We start from the raw sequence: 20603 nt of genomic DNA, 5'->3' as shown, positions 1-20603 counted from the left end.
CAAGTGTAATATCATTAGGGGCTGATTTCTACCAAAGAGTAGCTGTGGCTTTTCATAGAATTTAGTTCCTTAGAAGAGGTGGTGAGGTGGGCGAACACTTTGAAGAAGACAAACTACCACAGAGATAAGGCCTGTTTCCCCTGAAGGATCAGAAGCTGGGAATACTGCAAATTTCATGGGAAAGTCTCTTTCCTATGAAACTTTTGGTCAAATGCAGCCAGGTAAGAATTCTGGATCAAATTTTGATTAGGGGGTGGAAGATTTAACTGCATTCTTCTTTGTTTGCATGGCTGCATTTGAAAAAGATACAATCGGGCAGAATTAATGACACTGCGTCTACAGATGTATCCCCAGCATCTAGAATAGTGCCAGGCACTGAGACGCTCGGTAAATATTGGCTGAATGAATGAACTGTAATACAGCAGAGCCATTGTCATTGTTTGGTCAGGGAGAGACATGGTATCTGCCTCAGGTTCCCTCAATATCCTGCCATTCTTGGACTGGTTTCTTTGGGCTGGTTGTCCCAGTTCCTCCTGCTTCCTGACACCTCTTCCTGGAACCAACTAATCAAAGCCCCCAACTTAGTCTGGGAAAATGTGTAACGAAGATTAAGGCCTCTTAACCGAGGAAACAAATAGAAGAAAACTAACGTGTAAATCCATAATCTTGCCCAACAACCTTGGTACTTAAGAAAAAAATTCACACAATTGAGAACCTGGGATAAGAATATTTGCTAGATTCCCAAGACAGTTCTAATTTCCCAAATCTTGTTTCACTGCCTCTTAAATCATTGGCTAACAAATGCTCATGACCATTAGACTAAAAGGCAGGGAAAGGAAAAAACTAAGATAGCAGAAAAGAGGGAAGAGGTTTTGCTAAAGCTTAATTGAACTGAATCATCTCCTCTGAATATGTCATTCTGGAAATTAGTAAAACCCCCACCAAGTAAGCATGGACAGCCCATAAATAAGGTAAAAGGGTTAATAATGCAAGCTTAGGTGGTTCAGCATCTTCTGATATGCAAGGTAATAGCAGCAGAGATGAGACTAGCTATGGTTGGTTCATAAATGTCCACGAAGAACCAACCGGACAGAAAACATGGCACTTCAGGCAACTGGGAAGGGTTCTGTTTGCCAGAAACATGAGCAAGACTTTTTCCTGACCAATACTATCTTCATCGCTGTTAAAATTCTTCCTGAAATATCCTGCCACGCCAGTACAGTTCTTCCTGATCACTCTGTATGGATACCCCCAGGAACTTCACCTGGCTTATGTCATTACTTGGTTAACCCGCTAAATCATACTGAAGTCTTTCAACTTTGAGAATCAAGGAATAAAACAAATACCACTTTGGTTAGAATAAAAATTCCTGTGGACTACTGATTGCCATAGGTGACAGAGAGAGAGAGAGTAACACGTATAGGGATTTTGCCTCTGTAAATTATGCCTACATCTGTATTGTTTTGTTTTTCAAACTGTGGGCAAATTTCTGTCGTAATATAATTTTTTCATTAATTAATGTACGTATGTAGTGTAAACAGTCAGATAATAATAAAGGGCTGTGCCACAAACTTCATCAACAATATCTGCTCTTTTACCTATTTATCTTTGTTTCTACATAAAATACTTGGGCTGCTATTTCTTGATGTTTTTCAGTTTTAGATTTTACTTGACTTCCCACTATGGAAAATGAGAATATTTTTCTTACCAACACATTCTTTCCCTCATCTCCTTTTCATCTTCCCATGCAGTTATAACATAATTTCATTCAATCAGTATTCAATGTTTCCATTATTATCGGGTTGTTATCATTATTCACCACAGGCTGCACAGCATACCATAAATACACTTTCTTTTGGTACAATGTTTGTTTTCTCTGGCAATAATTGCCTCAGATTTTCATTTATGTAGTTTTTCGGGATTCATCCCCCAACTCTCTGAAAGAGGTATAAACATCCTTCCAGTATATTCAGCCACATGAAGTAATCTAGCAGTTCTGTTTTAATTGTTTCACTGACATCCTACTGGAGTCCCACCTTTACCAGCTCCCATCTGGCGTGGTTGTGTCCAGGCCTGTTAAATGCTGAAAATTCCCTTCTCCCCTGTCCTATTTTGCCTTCTTTGTTTCCCAGCCTCTGTCTTTTTTTCTTGGCTTACTCGTTCTTGCAGAGCACTGTTACCAAATTTCTTTTCTTTCAAAGATTATAAACTTGTACAGGTGTATACACTTGTGCAGGTGTTCTGAATAATAGTAATTCATGAGAGCTGCACTTTCTGTTTTGCAGAGGAAAGGTTTATTAATTATAAGGGAAAGGGAATATATGGAATTAAACAATTACAGTAAACATAAAGAGAAGAAGTATAGAGAAGAATAAAGAAAGGTTACTACATCAAATCAGGTACTCACAACATCCAACCTTTCAGCTAGGGAAGCCCTACAGTGAATAGCCTGGTTGGAGTCCCGATTGAGGGTCCCAGTGTCCTCCCCTCAGGTGAGGTTTCCAACTAACTATTCCCACCAGGGCAATATATACACAACCCGTGTGTGATCCATGGTTAGCCTTAAGTTTGCCTAAGTGCAGTTGTGAGATAATCGGTTTTTCTTTCTTTCTTCTTCTGTTTTCTTTTTTCCTGTTTCTCTTGTCATCTCTCACAACATTAGGAGCCTTGGGTCTGCATGTTTCTCTTCCCTCCCTGATCCATTCGAGGGAGCCAGCCTGGTCTGGCTCAAGGAAGTGAGGCAAGTCAATCCCTCTTGGTGTCAGGAATAGAAGGGCCAATTCTGATCCGGAGGCCAGATACGGAGCATAAGCCAACTAAGACCTCATGATTGCATATGTGCAGTTCTGGGCAGAAATGCATAAGTCACCCGGACAAGTTCTATCCAGGACAACAGGCAACGAAAACTACTTGTTCATGGTTTTTGTTTTTTGTTTTTTGTTTTTAGCTACATATTTTTCAGACTTGAATTTTTTAAAGTATTTTTAATGTTTATTTATTTTGGGGAGAGAGAAAGAGAGAGAGTGTGAGTGGGGAAGGGGCAGAGAGGGATGGAGACACAGAATCCGAAGCAGGGTCCTGGCTCTGAGCTGTCAGCACAGAACCTAACGCGGGGCTCGACTCACAAACCGCAAGATCATGACCTGAGCTGAAGTCAGACGCTTAACTGACTGAGCCACCCAGGTGCCCCTCAGACTTGAATTTTAACGCAACTTGAATAATACCTGAACCTCAAAGACCACCAAAGCTCCTTAGATCACCCTTTGAGACTTTTACTGTATTAGTTCAGTAATAAACCAAAACACTAATCATAGTTAGACCTATTCTTGTTGCTGTGAGAAAAACAGAGAAAAATATAAGACACGCAAGGAGTCTATACTGTGACTGAGAAGTGTGGTAGTCACAATAATGGCCTTCCAAAGATGGTCACGTCCTATCAGAATTTGTGAATATGTGCGGCCGGGTTTTTGTGCCGCAGAGAAAAGAAAAAAAAGAATTTGTGAATATGTCGTTACATGGCAAAAGAGAATTAAGATGCAGATGGAATCAAGTAGGCTAATCAGCCGGCCTTAAAAGAAGGAGATGATGGTGATGGTGTTGGTGATGAATGCATCAAGTAGGTACAATGAAATCACAAGGGTCCTTAGATGTGGAAGTGAGAGACGGAAGGTCAGAGTGTCAGAATGATGCAACATGAGGAAAATTCGACTGGTCATTGTTCATTTTGAAGGTGGAAGGTGGCCATGAATGAAGAGATACAGGTAGTCTCTAGAGTCTAGAAAGGACAGTAAAACAGATTCTCCCCTACAACCTCCAGAAAGGAACACAGCCCTGACAATAGTTTTCACCTCGTGAGAACCATGTCAGACCTCTGAACTACAAAACAGTAAAATATTAAATTTGTGTTGTTCTAAGCCACTAAGTTTGTGGCAATTTGTCACAGCAGCAATAAGAAACTAATGCAAGAAGATAAGATAAATACACACACAATTAGCAGTTTCATCAAGTAGGATTACGTAATTATTACAAGCTTAAATTGTGTAGCTTGTATCAAAAGCTGAAGGAGATCCAGAGATGTGAATATATAGTAACATTCACTGAACATGTAAAAGATGCCAACACTATGTAAAATGCCTTAAATTTGACATCTCATTGGGTTAATTCCAGTGATTTGATAGTTGTAAAGGAAAGATGAAAAGTAGAGAAAGATATTTGCATCTTTGTAAGAGGCTTACATACTCATCAGATGTGAATTTAAATGGAATTTGGATTGTTGTGCTCTTTTTAATTGTTTTGCAGCATGTTCCATTGAAAATAGCAATCATGGATGGGGCGCCTGGGTGGCTCAGTTGGTTAAGCACCCAACTCTTGATTTTGGCTCAAGTCATGATCTCACATTTTGTGAGACTGAGCCCCACATTGGGCTCTGTGTTGACAGCACAGAACCTGCTCTCCCTAGCTCTCTGCCCCTCCCCCACTCTTTCTCTCTCTCAAAATAAACTTTTAAAATAGCAATCACTTTTTAAAGTATGGCTGAGCATAGACCTCAGCCTTTTGAGTTGAAAGTAAATGACCCAACTCCATCTATTCCTTTTAACCATTAAACACACAGAGACACAAAGACATACATCTTGACTCAACTAGCCAGCCTCCAGAAGTGTTGGGGGCAAGTCTGTAGACTGAGAGTATCTCACATGATGTACATTAACCGGGTTGAGTTTTTAGTATGTGAACAAATATGTTCAAATCTCTTGATGAAGGTACCTACTCTCTCAGCCGTTGACGCATGCCACCTGAAACCTAGTTTCAAAGACGGAAAAATTGTTCTAGTTCCCTAAATTATTCTGTTGAGTCAGCGGTTTTATTTTCTCTTACTAACTAGAGTTTGTCTTGGAGCTCTAGAAATTGATTACTTATTTGGGCACAAACTTACACCAAAGAGCAGAATTTAGCATTGACTCCTCCCTACTGAACAAGATTAACCCTTCACGTGAGAATAAGGCAAGACTTAAAGTCACCTTGATGAAATCCTCCTAAAACAATTCTACTTTAAAAGCAGTGCAAGAAAAAAAAAGCTCACCTATGCATCCCTTTCACATACTACGGATATACCTTGCTATATTTTTGCTTTTCTTTACAATAAGCTGTTCCAGTTGTCTCGCCTATGGGTATTCACAGACATATAATCTTTTCTCTGAGAATCTGAACTGTTGTTAGTGATTAGAATTCTAAGGCAAATATGCCAAGAAATGACTACAAGGGCCTGATTATCCTATAAACACTCTTCAGTTGTTGATTATTTGTCACATTCGTTCTTAGCAACAAAAGCTTCCCTTCCCTCCGTGAGAAGTTGCAATAATGTTTTCACTTGAGGCTCCATTTGCCAGGGTTGTGTAGGTATTCTCCGTGCTGGGAGTGCTACTACGGTGCCAAGAATATGGGAGTTTTAAAAAGAGGAGTATGGGATCTCAAATATGACATTCAACAACTCCCTTATGGGGGTGCCTGGGTGGCTCATTCAGTTAAGCGTCCAACTTCAGTTCAGGTCATGATCCCATGGCTCCCGAACTGGAGCCCCGCATTGGGCTCTGTGCTGACAGCTCGAAGCCTGGAGCCTGCTTCGGATTCTGTGTCTCCCTCTCTCTCTGCCTGTCCTCTGCTTGTGCTCGCTCTCTCTCTCTCTCTCTCTTTCTCAAAAATAAATAAACATTTAAAAAGTATTTAAACAATTCTCTTATGTAAATTAAGACATTCCTTGTCTGGCCTCTCCCTGGTTGCAAGTTCTTGTGGTTTACAGCAGTTAGAGGAGAAAGAAAAATGCATCTTCTTTCCTGGCCGCTTGGTCGCATATGCCATTTGAAGAGAAACATGCATTTACAGCGCAAACCTTTTTTCTATACACAACCCGGACTTGAAAAGAGAAACTACACCAAAATCCAAGGAAATAGAAGAAAAGAAAATCAGAGGAAGCTGGAGGTCAGTAAATGTATTAAAGGATTAGGGGCCAAGGAGGAAAGAAAAGAATTCTAAAAGACTCAATTCATTAGATTAGATTGTTTAAGCAAGCCAGTAAGCAACGGGCTTGGAAAGCTCTAGGGTTTTTGTTTTGTAATGTTTTTACATTTTTAGCCACTTAATAGCTGAGTTACATATTTGGTCAATTAATGTCAAATCAGTAGAGCATATACAATTTAAAGTTCTTAAAATAAAGATTCAAGGTGAAGGAATAATATCTAAGGGAATATTTTGGTTAAGACAATTAAGACTTGAATAATATCTTCCTCTGCTTCTCAAAATAACAAAATCTACCTTCTGGATTTGGATACGATGTCTTAATTCTACTCTATACTATTTCTCTAGGGATATTGAAGGGGAAAATGTTGATCCTTTTTTTCTTTTAGTAACTGTTGAAAGTGAACTGAGTGAATGGCAATAACTCTTTAGACGTTTTCAGAAAAAGGAAATTTTCAGTTTCATGATTAAATTATGAACTAAGAAAGCAGTGTCATCTATTTTGTCTTTTTTAAGTTTGTTTATGTCTTTTGAGAGAAAGATACAGCACAAGCAGGAGGAGCAGACAGAGGCAGAGAGAATCCCAAGCAGGCTCCGTGTAGTCTGCATGGAGCCCGACGCAGGGCTCCATCCCATGAACCATGAGAGCATGACCTGAGCCAAAATCAACAGTCAGATGCCTAACCAACTGAGCCACCCAGGCCCCCCATGTAATCTATTTTAGATGGGTAATAATACTTAAGTAAGTATAAAAAGCAAAGATTTTATCTTGTTTTCCTAGGTGCAGAAGATTCTATTCAATTCACTGAAATACCAAGGAATAAAAGAGCTAACACTTACAGAGTGCCTACTGTGTGGTTTACAAAGCGCCTACTATGCTGTGGGTGCTGTGTGGTCATTTACAGTACATGTAAACCTCAGTGAGGTGCTAATATCCTCATTATTCAGATGAGAAAACTGCGGTTCAGAGAAGTGAAGGAACTTGTCTGAGCTCATATAATTTGAAATCGACAGGAACAACAACAAATCCAGATCTTAGTCCAGAACATGTCATCATTCCACCCCCACTCTGTGCCCCCAGGGAGCTGTCTGGTGGTGGAAATGACAAGCACTCAAAAACATATAACCAAACTAATAATATAAATACCTTTAGAGATGGTGCTTGGTGCTTCAAAGGAGAGTCAAAGAGAGAGAGAGAGAGAGAGGTCATTGGGTTGGAAGTGGCAAGCCTAGGCTTGGCCTGAGTAGAGCATGGTTTGGAATGTTTTTGCACAACAGAGGGGCAGCCATCCCACCCAAACCCTTCAGCCTCGCCTTGGAGTCCTGCTGACCAGTGGAGACACATCTGATTAGGATACATCAGCCAGTCACATCTTCCTGAAAAAAAGTCTAGGTCCAGGGCATTTCTGACTTCCACCATGCCTATCTGCTTGCTCTCGCTCTTGCCTGGCTCACCGGCTGCATCCGTCGTATCCGCTTGCCGCCTTTCTCTCTAACGCCAGCCTCGTTGATTTACTCTCAGTTCCTCAAACGCTCCAAGCTCCCTCACACCTCCCTCCCGCGTTGGGACTTTTGCATGTGCCTGTACTTCCACTGTCCTTCAGCCCTGCAGTGTACTTCAGCACCTCCTCTCCACTTCCCCACCCCTAATCCATCAGGCTTTTTAGATGGAATCCCCAGAAATGGACTCTGGCTGATTTAAACTTAAGAGGAATGCATTGGAGTATATTGGGTGGTTCACAGAATTTCCAGGAAGGGTGGAATACCCGGATTTGGAGAACAGGAAAAAAACAAAGCCAGACAAATGGAACTTCAAGCAAAATCAGACGTAGAACCAGTCTGAAGAAGCTGCCTTTGTCCCTGAATGCAAAGCTCTCTTAGACAAAGGAATCCTGGAGTCATTGCTCTAGAAACTGAATGCTGCTACCACAGTCATTGCCACTAAAACAAATTCTTGGCACCGCTTCTTGGTATCACTGGCTCCTGCCTTGAGCAGGTAACTCTGTTTGTCCAAGCCTGGGTCATGGGCCTAAACCCCAATGCAAGGAAGGCTAGGAAAATGAGTTAATGGGCTTTGAAGAATCCTGCCTCCCACCAGGACTCACGTAATGGAAAGACCTCAAACATAGGAAAGGAATTCGGATACAAAGTGGCCAGAAAATCCCATCCCTTCTTCCCCTGCTTGCCTTTTTCAGACTGGCCACTTTAGAATTCAGACCTTTGTTGTAATAACTTGACCAGTTAAGATCAATAGCTTGATCTTAAAAGATCTTCCATCGGTTATTATCTGCACCAGGCTTGTTCCTTCACAGCACTTAGCGCAGTTGATCACTCTTCATTTGGACTATATGGTTCGTGAGTATAGGGACCTTGACTGTATCTTTCACAATGTTTGCTAGTACCCAGGATCATGCCTCACCCGGAGCACTGTCACTAAATAGTTGTTGAATGAATGAGTAAATGTGTTAATACTTGGAAGGCAGAGACTCTATCTGCTTAACTTCCTTTAGATTAAATGTAGCTTTACATTGAAGAAGGAATTTCCACAAATTATACTGGGAATTAATTGGATAACTATAAGCCAGAGCCACAGTCTAATTAATCAGCACAATACCGTATACAATTTTGCATTTCCATTATTTTTTTTATTTGGTGGTAATATTTACCTAACTGGCACGTGATCATGTTATGGATTTTCACTCAGCAATTTCTGTTCAGAATTGGCCACTTCTCTTACCTGAAGACCTAGAGATTAAAAAAAAAAAAAATACTGGGGCGCCTGGGTGGCGCAGTCGGTTAAGCGTCCGACTTCAGCCAGGTCACGATCTCGCGGTCCGGGAGTTCGAGCCCCGCGTCGGGCTCTGGGCTGATGGCTCAGAGCCTGGAGCGTGTTTCCGATTCTGTGTCTCCCTCTCTCTCTGCCCCTCCCCTGTTCATGCTCTGTCTCTCTCTGTCCCAAAAATAAATAAAAGTTGAAAAAAAAATTAAAAAATAAATAAATAAATAAATAAATACTTTTAAAAAACGCATATCGTGTTCTCTGTAACAAATCAGATATAATCTTTTGTGCTATTATATGTCAAGTGTTTTCTTATACAGAACTTCATAACTGAAATCCAGAAGTGGCAACAGTGACTAATGACTTTCCACCTCTGTCATTATACCTTTGTAGGAATGTCTTCCCCACCGTTACACTGTTAGGTCTCTTAATGGTGCTTACCTGGTGCTTTTACCAACTATAGCATCTCAGTAAATATGTGTTTAATTCACCACTAGCTTTACAGTAATGAGCGTAGCCACTCAGTCACCACTTCCAACAAGCTGGCTCCTGGCCCTGTGCCTCTGGAGTCTGAGCACGGTTTAATCTGTCTCCACCACAGAATCTGAGACCTTGACTTCTAGGGCTTGTCTTACAGATCTTTGCATTTTCCAAAATGTTCAACATAGGTCTGGACACACATTGTTACTTGGTGAGTGTTGGCTGCATGAGGCTAGTGGCTATTTTAAAATCTCTTTTAAAGGTGCATGTGTTCTATCTCCACAATTGGTATAGTGCTCTGTAGGCATTGCCTATGGTCACTGCAGCTGCCTCCCTGTCCCACCACCCCGGGAACTCTAGAGCTTATACTACATGGGCTTTTAAGGATCCTTATCCTGCTTACAAAATTGTGTGCAGGGGCACCGGGGTGGTTCAATTGGTTAAGCGTCTGACTTTGGCTCAGGTCATGATCTCACAGCTCCTGAGTTCGAGTCCTGCATTGGGCTCTGTGCGGACAGCTCAGATCCTGGAGCCTGCTTTGGATTCTGTGTCTCCCTCTCTCTGCCCCTCCCCTGCTCATGCTCTGTCTCTCTGTCTCTCTGTCTCTCTCTCTCTCAAAAATAAACATTAAAAAAAACGTGTGCAGTATTTTGTGTGTAGGTGAATTTATTCAAGGAGAGATTGTGTTTTTCACCCACCTGGCTAATGAGTTAGAAAAGTTTAAGAACTACTGTTCCAATGGCTTCTAAATCTCAAATTATCTGTTGGAAGTATAGGTAGAGAACGATTCTCCCTACATGCATCTATCCCTGTATTCCCTGGAAAAGTAATAATAGTTGTAACAGTAATAATAATAAACATAAACATCATTGGACACTTACTATGTGATAGTCACTTTTCTTAATACTTTTCATGTATTTCTTTTTTTTTCCTTATTTCGCCCTGAAACTCTATGAAATAGGTGAGTCGGCTACCAAAATTCTGTTTTAAAATATAAATTAGAACATGTAACATTTCTGGTTAAAAATGCATAGGGGCGCCTGGGTGGCTCAGTCAGTTGGGCATCCAACTCTTGGTTTCAGCTCAGGTAATGATCTCACTGTTCATGAGTTCAAGCCCCACATCTGGCTCTATGCTGCAGTGCAGAGCCTGCTTGGGATTCTCTCTCTCCTCTCTCTCTGCCCCTCCCTCACTCGCACTCTCTCTTTCTCAATATAAATAAAAAAAATTTTTTTAGGGGCGCCTGGGTGGCGCAGTCGGTGAAGCATCCGACTTCAGCCAGGTCACGATCTCGCGCTCCGTGAGTTCGAGCCCCGCGTCAGGCTCTGGGCTGATGGCTCGGAGCCTGGAGCCTGTTTCCGATTCTGTGTCTCCCTCTCTCTCTGCCCCTCCCCCATTCATGCTCTGTCTCTCTCTGTCCCAAAAATAAATAAACGTTGAAAAAAAAATTTTTTTTTTAATTTTTTTAATGCATCAGTGGTTCTCTGTTGCCATTAAGATAAAACCCAAACTTATTGGCATTTGTATGGTGGACCCTGACTGTTGAGTCCACCACTTTTGCACAGTGGGCAGCTCCAAGAGGTAGACTCTAGACCAAGGTCCTTGGGACCCAGATGGCAGCAGTTTTCATTTTTGTTTTTAAACAGCAGAACCTTTGGGGTACCTGGATGGCTCAGTCAGTTGCGCATCCAACACTTGATCTCAGCTCAGCTCATGGTCTCACATTTTGTGAGATCGAGCCTGGCATCGGGCTTTGTGATGACAGTGTGGAGCCTGCTTGGGATTCTCTCTCTCTCTCTCTCTCTCTCTCTGCCCCTCCCCTGCTCACGTACTCTCTCACTCTCAACATAAATAAAAAACATTTAAAAAAATCTTTAAACAGCAGAATCTTTTTCTTTTTTATAACTAACAAAACCATCATTAACCCCAGTATGCAAGATAGGTAAGACCACCAGTGTTTTATCGACATGGATTTATTTTACACGTTCAGCTTTATAATATTTAACATCTACTTATTATATAAGTTAATAAAACAGCACACTTTTGATAAACACAAACATTTGAAATGGGGTTAATGGGATTAATTGCAGTCTTAACAGCATGTAAACTTTGAAGAAATTTGAACCAGAGGCTTATGGACTTTCTAAAATATTTGTGCAGGATTCTGGGATTCTATGGAACACAGTTTGACAGAACACTTCAGCATTAAGTTCTTCCCACAAGGCAACGCTTTCTCAGCCTTAACTGTTCAAACACTGCTAAAGATGCCATATTCTTTAATGTCACATTTCCTATGTCTGTTATGTGGATGATATCATGCTTTCTGAGAATATTTGAATCTTTCTGACGGGTTTTTATATCCACGCCCATGTGAACAACTTTCTCTCCTGGACCATCTAACTCTTCTTTGCCAACTCCTCTTCTGGGTCCTGTTGTCTTACTACCCAGAGCCATTCACTGTTAACATATTGGTGAATTTCCCTCTAGTTTTTTCTCTGCATAATTGTTTACAAGTACTTGAGATCATACTTTATATATAAGCTTATATTCTTATATTTTTCACTTACATTATAACAAAGGGTTTTCTCACATCATCAATTCTTCAGAAACATAATTTTAGCAGTGGTAAATGTTTCCACCATATTGCTTATACCACAATTGGCTTCAGTTATTCTCTAGTTGGACATCCAGATTGCTTCTAATTGTTCACAATTATTTTTAAAACTCATGACAATGTTTGTAAATACTCTTTTTAAAGTTATTTTTGTAAAATGGACTTTCAGGCATTGAACAAACTGTTTAATGATGCAAACCTTTTTTTTTTTTTTTTTTTTTTAATTTTAGAGAGAGAGAGAAAACTCCAGCAGGAGAGAGGGGTAGAGGGAAGAGAGAGAGAATCCTAAGCAGGCTCCATGCACAGCCCAGAGCCCAACACAAGGTTCGGTCTCACAACCCTGGGATCATGACCTTTTTTTTTTTTTTTTTAATTTTAGAGAGAGAGAGAAAACTCCAGCAGGAGAGAGGGGTAGAGGGAAGAGAGAGAGAATCCTAAGCAGGCTCCATGCACAGCCCAGAGCCCAACACAAGGTTCGGTCTCACAACCCTGGGATCATGACCTGAGCTGAAATCAAGAGTGGGACCCTCAACCAACTGAACCATCAGGTGCCCTGCCAACATTTTTTAAAAAGTTATTTTCCTAAAGGCTGCAACAAAGTGTAAGCAGGTAAGAACATCTGTCTACTTATTGAGACCTAGAAGTTTTACATAGTTTCTAACTTGATAGCTACAAAGTTATATTTCCTTGTTTAAATTTGCATATCTACACTAGTAGGAATTGAACATTTCTACACATATTAGCCATTTGTAGTTACTCTATTGCAAACTATCTTTTTCTTTGCCTATTTATTTCCTAGTATACTGGTAATTTTTCTATGATTTCTATGAGTTCTCTGAACGTCAAAAGTAATTCATAAGTAGTACACTCATTGATTTTAATCTAAATGTTTTGCTACACAGCTGCCGGAAAACAATATATCAGGCATCACTCCTATTTTTCCTTGTTTACTTTGTTACATTGAGAAAAGTGAGATTCTATTTTGTGACATCTGAACTATCAGAATTGTAAATCTGTAAGGTCCAAAGTAATAAGTACCACTATAATTACATTGTAATTCATCCAAAAGCCAATGACTATTTCTTTTTTTTTTTTTTAATGTTCATTTATTTTTTTTTTTCAACGTTTATTTATTTTTGGGACAGAGAGAGGTTGAGCAGGGGAAAGGCAGAGAGAGAGGGGGACAGAGGATCCAAAGTGGGCTCCATGCTGATAGCAGCGAGCCCGATGCTGGGCTCGAACTCACGAACCGTGAGATCATCACCTGAGCTGAAGTGGGACACTCAAGGGACTGAGCCACCCTGGTGCCCCCCAGTGACTATTTCTTTCTTTTTTTTTTTAATTTTTTTCTTTTTAACGTTTATTTATTTTGGGGACAGAGAGAGACAGAGCATGAACGGGGGAGGGGCAGAGAGAGAGGGAGACACAGAATCGGAAACAGGCTCCAGGCTCTGAGCCATCAGCCCAGAGCCCGACGCGGGGCTCGAACTCACGGACCGCGAGATCGTGACCTGGCTGAAGTCGGACGCTTAACCGACTGCGCCACCCAGGCGCCCCCCCCAGTGACTATTTCTTGAGAACCCATTATGGGCTAGACATTGTTCTTAGGTCTAGGGACATAACGGCACTAAGCGAGATAGGGCCCCTGGAGTTTACTGTCGGATGGCACAGATACCGTTCTTTTGAAAGTGTGCAATTATTCAGAGAAAAGCTTCTTAGGCAGTAGGTCAAATGATGAGGGGGCTACTAGTGAGAGAATTATAGCCGGCACCCAGTGACAACTGATGTAATAACCTCTCTGGCCCCAAAGTCCTAGAAGCTGACAGTTGAGATCATCTAATTCCACCTATTGCTTCATTTCTATTCCAGTCTCTAAGATTAATTAGGTCCAGGGTCAGGGATATAAGGACTATGGGACTCATACCTCTTTGTCTGCCTAGAACCACCCTTAATGTTAATCAACTTCTCACCATGTCTTCTAGCTACTTATTTAAGGCCATGTGTGACCAAATCCCTGCCTGCCATCCCAATTCTAGGAACATATCCCTCCCTTGCTGGCTTCCTTCATCACTACCTAATTTTCTCCTTACTCTATTAGTTCTTTGGGCCCAGGGCTCTCTTGGTTGGACTTTATCACTGTGGCTGGATTCTTGTTTCCTGCTGCTGCATTTCTCTCATGAAGACCATCTGCCTGGATCTGATGCTCACTAGTCATGCTTGCTGCAGCCTGCTCACTTAGCATCACAGATGTCTTTCTGTTGCCTCCAGAAAGCATTTAGGAAATGGAATCAACAGTGGTAGATGAGGGAGTTATGAAACCCGAAGAGGATGATTTTGCAGGATTGTGCTTGGATGACTGAAGGAATGATAGTTTCATTCTGTGAGACTGGAAACGGAAGGAGCAGGTTTGCTGGGGAAAATGACAGGTCAGTTTTGGACATGTTGAATTTGAGGCTTGCCTGTAGGATCTCCAGAAGATATCCAGTGGAGAGTTGGATGTACGTTCCAAGAGCTCAGGGGATAGTGTTACATTGTATGAATATCTCTCAGTATATAAGTGTAAGTATATTTATATATCACATATATATTATAGTCATACATACACACAGACAACATTTTAAAAGCTAAGCGTCTGTCAGTGATCAAGATTTCTGGAAAGATCGCTGAGCAAAGTTCTTTTCCCATTATGCAAATCTGTACATTTTGTTAATCAACAGTTCTGTATAATTAGAAGCTCGTTTCCATGTTAACGTAGAAAGTCTTAACCACACTGAAATTTGCCTAAAGTCAGTAAGGTCAGATGTTGAATAAATAGTGATTCAAAGAGGAATATTACAGATCAAGGCTTCTAACCTGAAACTTAATCAATCCGGGTCTGATTTGGGCTTTAGGCAGGGTTTGTGTTCGTTTAACAATGTTTCGCCTGCCAATCAGTAATTGTTTTCCACCCCTCCATTCAAAAGACAACATACTGAATACCTAAGAGAAACTTTAAAACAACAATACAAGATCTGATTCTACCACAAGAAACTAAATCAATACAAGAAATTCTGGGGGCAAAAGAGTATCTGCCTACCACACTTGCGGGGGGAGGGTCATATACTCCTTTAATGGGGCACTCATAATTCCCATCACAGTTAATGGGAGTTGCAGGTGTGTACTAGGGGGTGCGCAAACCTTGCAGTCTCCATCAGAAAATGATTCCTTTTGTGTTGATCTTCTAGCTGTGTTTTCATTCTACCTTTTAAAACCATTACACCTAACAGAGTTTTGAGTGCATTATAGGTAACTTTAAGAAGCCATCATTATCTTCTCTCTCTTAACCACATAATAGGGGGTAGAAAAGTGAGAGCACAGTATATACACCACGCTGAGGAGAAGGAACTTGCCTTGAATTTTTGAACCCTCAGCCTATTTTCTGTAATGCTCAGTGGTGAATCACTCTTAAGTGCTCCATCATTCACTAGGATATGTGCTTCCTGCCAAAGGTTACCAGATTACAAAAGTATCCTCAGCTCAGAAGGGACTCATAATTCACCATCACCTTATTTTGACACTAAGAGAGAAAATATGTGCATCAAGACAAGTAGAGGAAATAATGAAAAAAAAAAAAAACTGTATTAAGTTAACAATGCAGCAAACACTCCAAAGGGAAAAATACAGACTAGAACAATAATAAGGATAATAGAAAAGTAATGCTATTAAATTATGAGGAGAGATTTGCTGGCCAGCTCATGAACACTCCCCTGAGTGAAGATAGTTTCTTAAAGAACTTCATTTAGGCATGAGAGGAAATGGGGAAGTTAAGATAGTTCCCAAAGTTGGAAGAAAATAGGTAGTTGTGCCAATATCTGAAAGACAAAGTCAAATACATTTCCTGAAGGTGAAGGAAGTATCTGGAAGACATTAACAACACAATGACTTGGAAGGAGATGTTAACATGCAAAAGATGAACAATGTAAGGTCACAGAGGCAGGGTGGTAGAAAACTCAGGAACTTAGACAATCAAAGTGAAATGTTAGAGGATTCACATGTAGAAAAAAAAATGAGAGACACAATATTTATGAAAAGGTCCTGAGAAATGCTGTATGCTCTTTGTCTGGTAAAAAGGTCATAGGAATGTATGTCTTAAATTTTAGTTCATCTCATTTTAGCAAAGTTATAACCAAACGAGTGACATTTACAGAAGAACACTAAAAGTGTAATTACCGGAAAGCTTCATGCATTGCTAATGCAGCTACAATTTTCTTTTTTGCAACATAATTTCATCATAAACTTTGATGAAAATGCATATCACAAAGGTTGTCAACAAACTTTTTTTTTTTTAATTTTTTTTCAACGTTTATTTATTTTTGGGACAGAGAGAGACAGAGCATGAACGGGGGAGGGGCAGAGAGAGAGGGAGACACAGAATCAGAAACAGGCTCCAGGCTCTGAGCCATCAGCCCAGAGCCCAACGCGGGGCTCGAACTCACGGACCGCGAGATCGCGACCTGGCTGAAGTCGGATGCTTAACCGACTGCGCCACCCAGGCGCCCCTCAACAAACATTTTTAAATGCTATGGCTGGCTACCTGGGAAAGACTTACTGAAGGCCCTACAATATATTGAAATGCCTGGATCACTAAGTAAATGTAACACATTTCTATTCCTTGCAAATTCCTTCCTCTTCTGATCTGGGTGTTGTATCTTTCTGATATTTTATATGTTTGTTGGTTTAAGGGGCACAGTTCAATATGCTCCTTTTTTCTTTACTTTTTTTAATTGAATATAACATATATATATATATATATATATATATATAGTAAAGAGGATCCTTTATAAGGGTAGAATTTTTTTTTACAAATTATATAAATCCATAAAATTATACACTTTTACAATGTTCAATTATACAATATTTTATAGGTCATATAAATTTGTGTAAACTACACCCAAATCAAGATGTGTAACATTACCAGCACCCCACAAACCTCCCTATGTCCCTTTCCAGTCAATACCCCCATACCTTAATAGCTACTAATCTGACTTATAGCATTAGTTTTGCCTACTTTAGAATTTCATATAAATTAAACCCTGCAGTATGTTCAATGTTACATTTATAAAACTTTCTATAAGTGGATATATTGAGTTCAAGTGTAACTCTGGATATGAATGTGTTCAATAAATGCACTTTCCCCTCTATTTCTTTATTTTATTTTATTTTTTTAATTTTTTTTTTCAACGTTTATTTATTTTTGGGATAGAGAGAGACAGAGCATGAACGGGGGAGGGGCAGAGAGAGAGGGAGACGCAGAATCGGAAACAGGCTCCAGGCTCTGAGCCATCAGCCCAGAGCCTGATGCGGGGCTCGAACTCCCGGACCGCGAGATCGTGACCTGGCTGAAGTCGGACGCTTAACCGACTGCGCCACCCAGGCGCTCCTTTATTTCTAACCTTTCTTACAAACTATTCTGAGAAATTTTAAAGTGCATCCTCTCCAACCATTCCCTTAAAACAAAAAATCCCTTCAGTACTAATGCTTACTATGCTCCTCCTCAGCCCTGCCAACTTAAGTAGCAATGACATAGTGGTTTGAGTTAAGTAATGTAGAGTAGTAACTTTTCTTAGCCATTACAGTCTTTCTAATCAATGTTGATAATAAGGTTTTTTTTGTTTTGTTTTTTTTTTTTAGTGTTAAAAATGATGGGGCGCCTGGGTGGCGCAGTCGGTTAAGCGTCCGACTTCAGCCAGGTCACTATCTCGCGGTCTGTGAGTTCGAGCCCCGCGTCGGGCTCTGGGCTGGTGGCTCAGAGCCTGGAGCCTGTTTCCGATTCTGTGTCTCCCTCTCTCTCTGCCCCTCCCCCGTTCATGCTCTGTCTCTCTCTGTCCCAAAAATAAATAAATGTTGAAAAAAAAATTTTTTTTTAAATTAAAAAAAATGAAATAAAACAAAAACATGTGTGGGTTTTGGTTTTGGTTGTTGTTGTTGTTGTTTACCCATTGACACATTTTTAAAAAATTCAAACGGGCCATTGAAGAAAGTCTTTGTTTTGCTCTAGATCCAGACATCTAGCCCTCTTCTCTAGAAGCAACCATTATAACTCATTTCTTGTGTATCTTTGTAAAAACAGTACATACATGGTTATGTTTCTTCCTTTTTGCACACATCAGATAATTCTAGGCAAACTATCCTTAACTTCACTATTTTCAACTATAAATTATAATTATACTGGAGGTCATTTGTCATCAGCACATAGAGAACCACCAAGCTAATTTTAATGGCTTCATGGTACCACATTCTATGGTTATACTTTTATTTACTTATCAAAATTCAGGATTTGAGAAACAGGTAAGCATCCTTGTTTGGCCAGTGATGATTTAATCACAAGGAGACAGAAATTTCAGGACACTAAGAGACAGAAATTAGCTAAAGAATTTTAGATATCCTTTACTTCCAACTAAGTGGATGGAAATTCCAAACAATATCTGGCTATTTCCCACACCACTTTCAGCTCCCTGCCGAAAAACAGGAGCCTTCAGCTGATGTAGTTCCCCAGGTTAGTAGGATCAAATAATAGCCCATGGTGTTAGAGAAACCAGACTCCACAGAATAATCTTGGCTTTTCTAAGAAGTGGTATTCTAGCCTTTTAAAAAAGTTGTAGTTTCAAGACTGAAAGTTTTCCTCCTGAGATCAGGAACAAGGCAAGGCTGTTCTTTTTCACCACTTTTATTCAACATAATACTGGAAGTTCTAGCCAGAGAATTAGGCAAGGAAAAGAAATAAAGTCATCCTAATTGGAAAGGAATAAGTAAAAATATTTCTGTTCATAGGTGACATAATCTTATATGTAGAAAATCCTAAAGAATCTATAAAGAATCTGTTTAGAGCAAATAAATCCAGCAAAGTTGCAGGATACAAGATTAACACACAAATCTCAGCTGTATTTTTATGCACCCACAGTGAACAATCCCAAAAGGAAATTAAGAAACCAATTACATTTACAATAGCATAAAAAAATTAAATGCTTAGGTAAAATTTAACCAAGGAGGGCAAGACTTGTATACTGAAGACAAAATAAAGCCATGTATTGCTGCAAGAAATTAAAGGGCTAAATAAATGGAAAGATATTCTGTGATTATAGATGGGAAGACTTGAGAGTAAGATGGCAATCCTCCCCCAACAGATCTATAGATAGTCACCAAAATCCTAATGGCCTTTTTAGCAGAAATAGAAATATTCATCCTAAAATTCATATGGAATTTTAAGGTACTCCAATAGCCAAAGCAATCCTGAAAAAGAACAAAGTTGGAGGTCACACACTTCCTGACTGCAAAACTTGCTACAAAGCCACAGTAATCAAAACACTTCCGTCACTCTACAAAGTTCCCTAATGCCTCCTTGGCAGTCAGTCATTCTCTATTCCATCCCTGGGCAACCACTGATTTGGTTTTTGCCATAGTTCTGCCTTGTCTAGGATTTGATAGAAATACAATCATACAGTATGTAGTCATTTCTGTGAGGCTTCTTTGACTTAGAATGGTGTTTTCAAGATTCACTCATGCTGTTACATGTACGAGTAGCTCATTCCTCTCTGAGTTGAGCAGTTTTCCATTGTATGGATATATTACAATTTTATCCATTCACCAGTTGATGGACATTTGGGTTATTTTCAGGGTTGGTTTTTTGTTTTGTTTTGTTTTGTTTTCCTTTCTTTTTTATGGTTTTTTTAAAGGAAGTTATTTATTTATTTAAGTTTATTTATTTATTTTGAGAGAGAGAGAGAGCAGGGGAAAGGCAGAGAGAGAGAATTCCAACCAGGCTCTGCACTGTCAGCACGGAGCACAACACGGGACTTGAACTCATGAACTGGGAGATCATGACCTGAGCCAAAACCAAGAGCTGGAAGCTTAACCAACTAGCCACCCAGGTGCCCCTCTTTTTTTTACAGTTTCATTCTGTGGTGTCAAGTTCTACATTTACCCCATTTGCAACTAATAGGAATTCTTGAATCTGTGGATTCGTGATTTTTGCCAGTTGTAAAAAAATGGTCTTTTCAGAGGTTGACTCTGTTCTCTTCTCTCTCCCCTTCTCTTCTAGAACTTCATTAGATGTTTGTTAGACCTTCTCCTACTATCCACCACGTTTCTACTCTTTCTTCCATATTATCTTTTTTGTCTCTTCCTGCTGCATTCTGGATCATTTCTTTAGTACTACCTTCTAATATAAACATTTTCTCTTCTTGATCTACCCTCAATATTTCTAGGACCCTGGAAAAGAGTACAAATGAAAGGCCACATACTATATAAACATATTTAAAAGTCAGAAATCAAACTAACAAAGAATTAAATAGAATATATTCCCTCCTCCTATCTTGACAAAAGCCAGGTTTGAATTTAAAATTCTTGGATACCTAGAGCTCTGCCCTATACTATGGTGGCACAGGGATTGTTGACTCCCAGCTGCCAACCCAAACCCCTTTTTATCCTCAGCTCCATTCCACACTACAATGGACATTGAATGTACACATTTAGGCAGCCAACCTACAAATCCACATTCCATTACAGCCCATCTCATTCCATGAGAGCAATTTCTTGGCCACCCCCTGGGAGTACAGGCTACTCTCAGGAGGAGAGACCCAGGGAAGTGGTGTATATAAGGAACCAGAAGCTGGTTTGGGACTATTTGGGATGGTAATTGCAGAGTCTCTGCTGCCAGGAGTATGATCTATAAGGGGGCAT

The sequence above is a fragment of the Prionailurus viverrinus genome, chromosome C1 (genome assembly GCF_022837055.1).
Source record: "Prionailurus viverrinus isolate Anna chromosome C1, UM_Priviv_1.0, whole genome shotgun sequence".
Classification (NCBI taxonomy): Eukaryota; Metazoa; Chordata; class Mammalia; order Carnivora; family Felidae; genus Prionailurus; species Prionailurus viverrinus.
Note: the sequence above shows the minus strand (reverse complement) of the source record.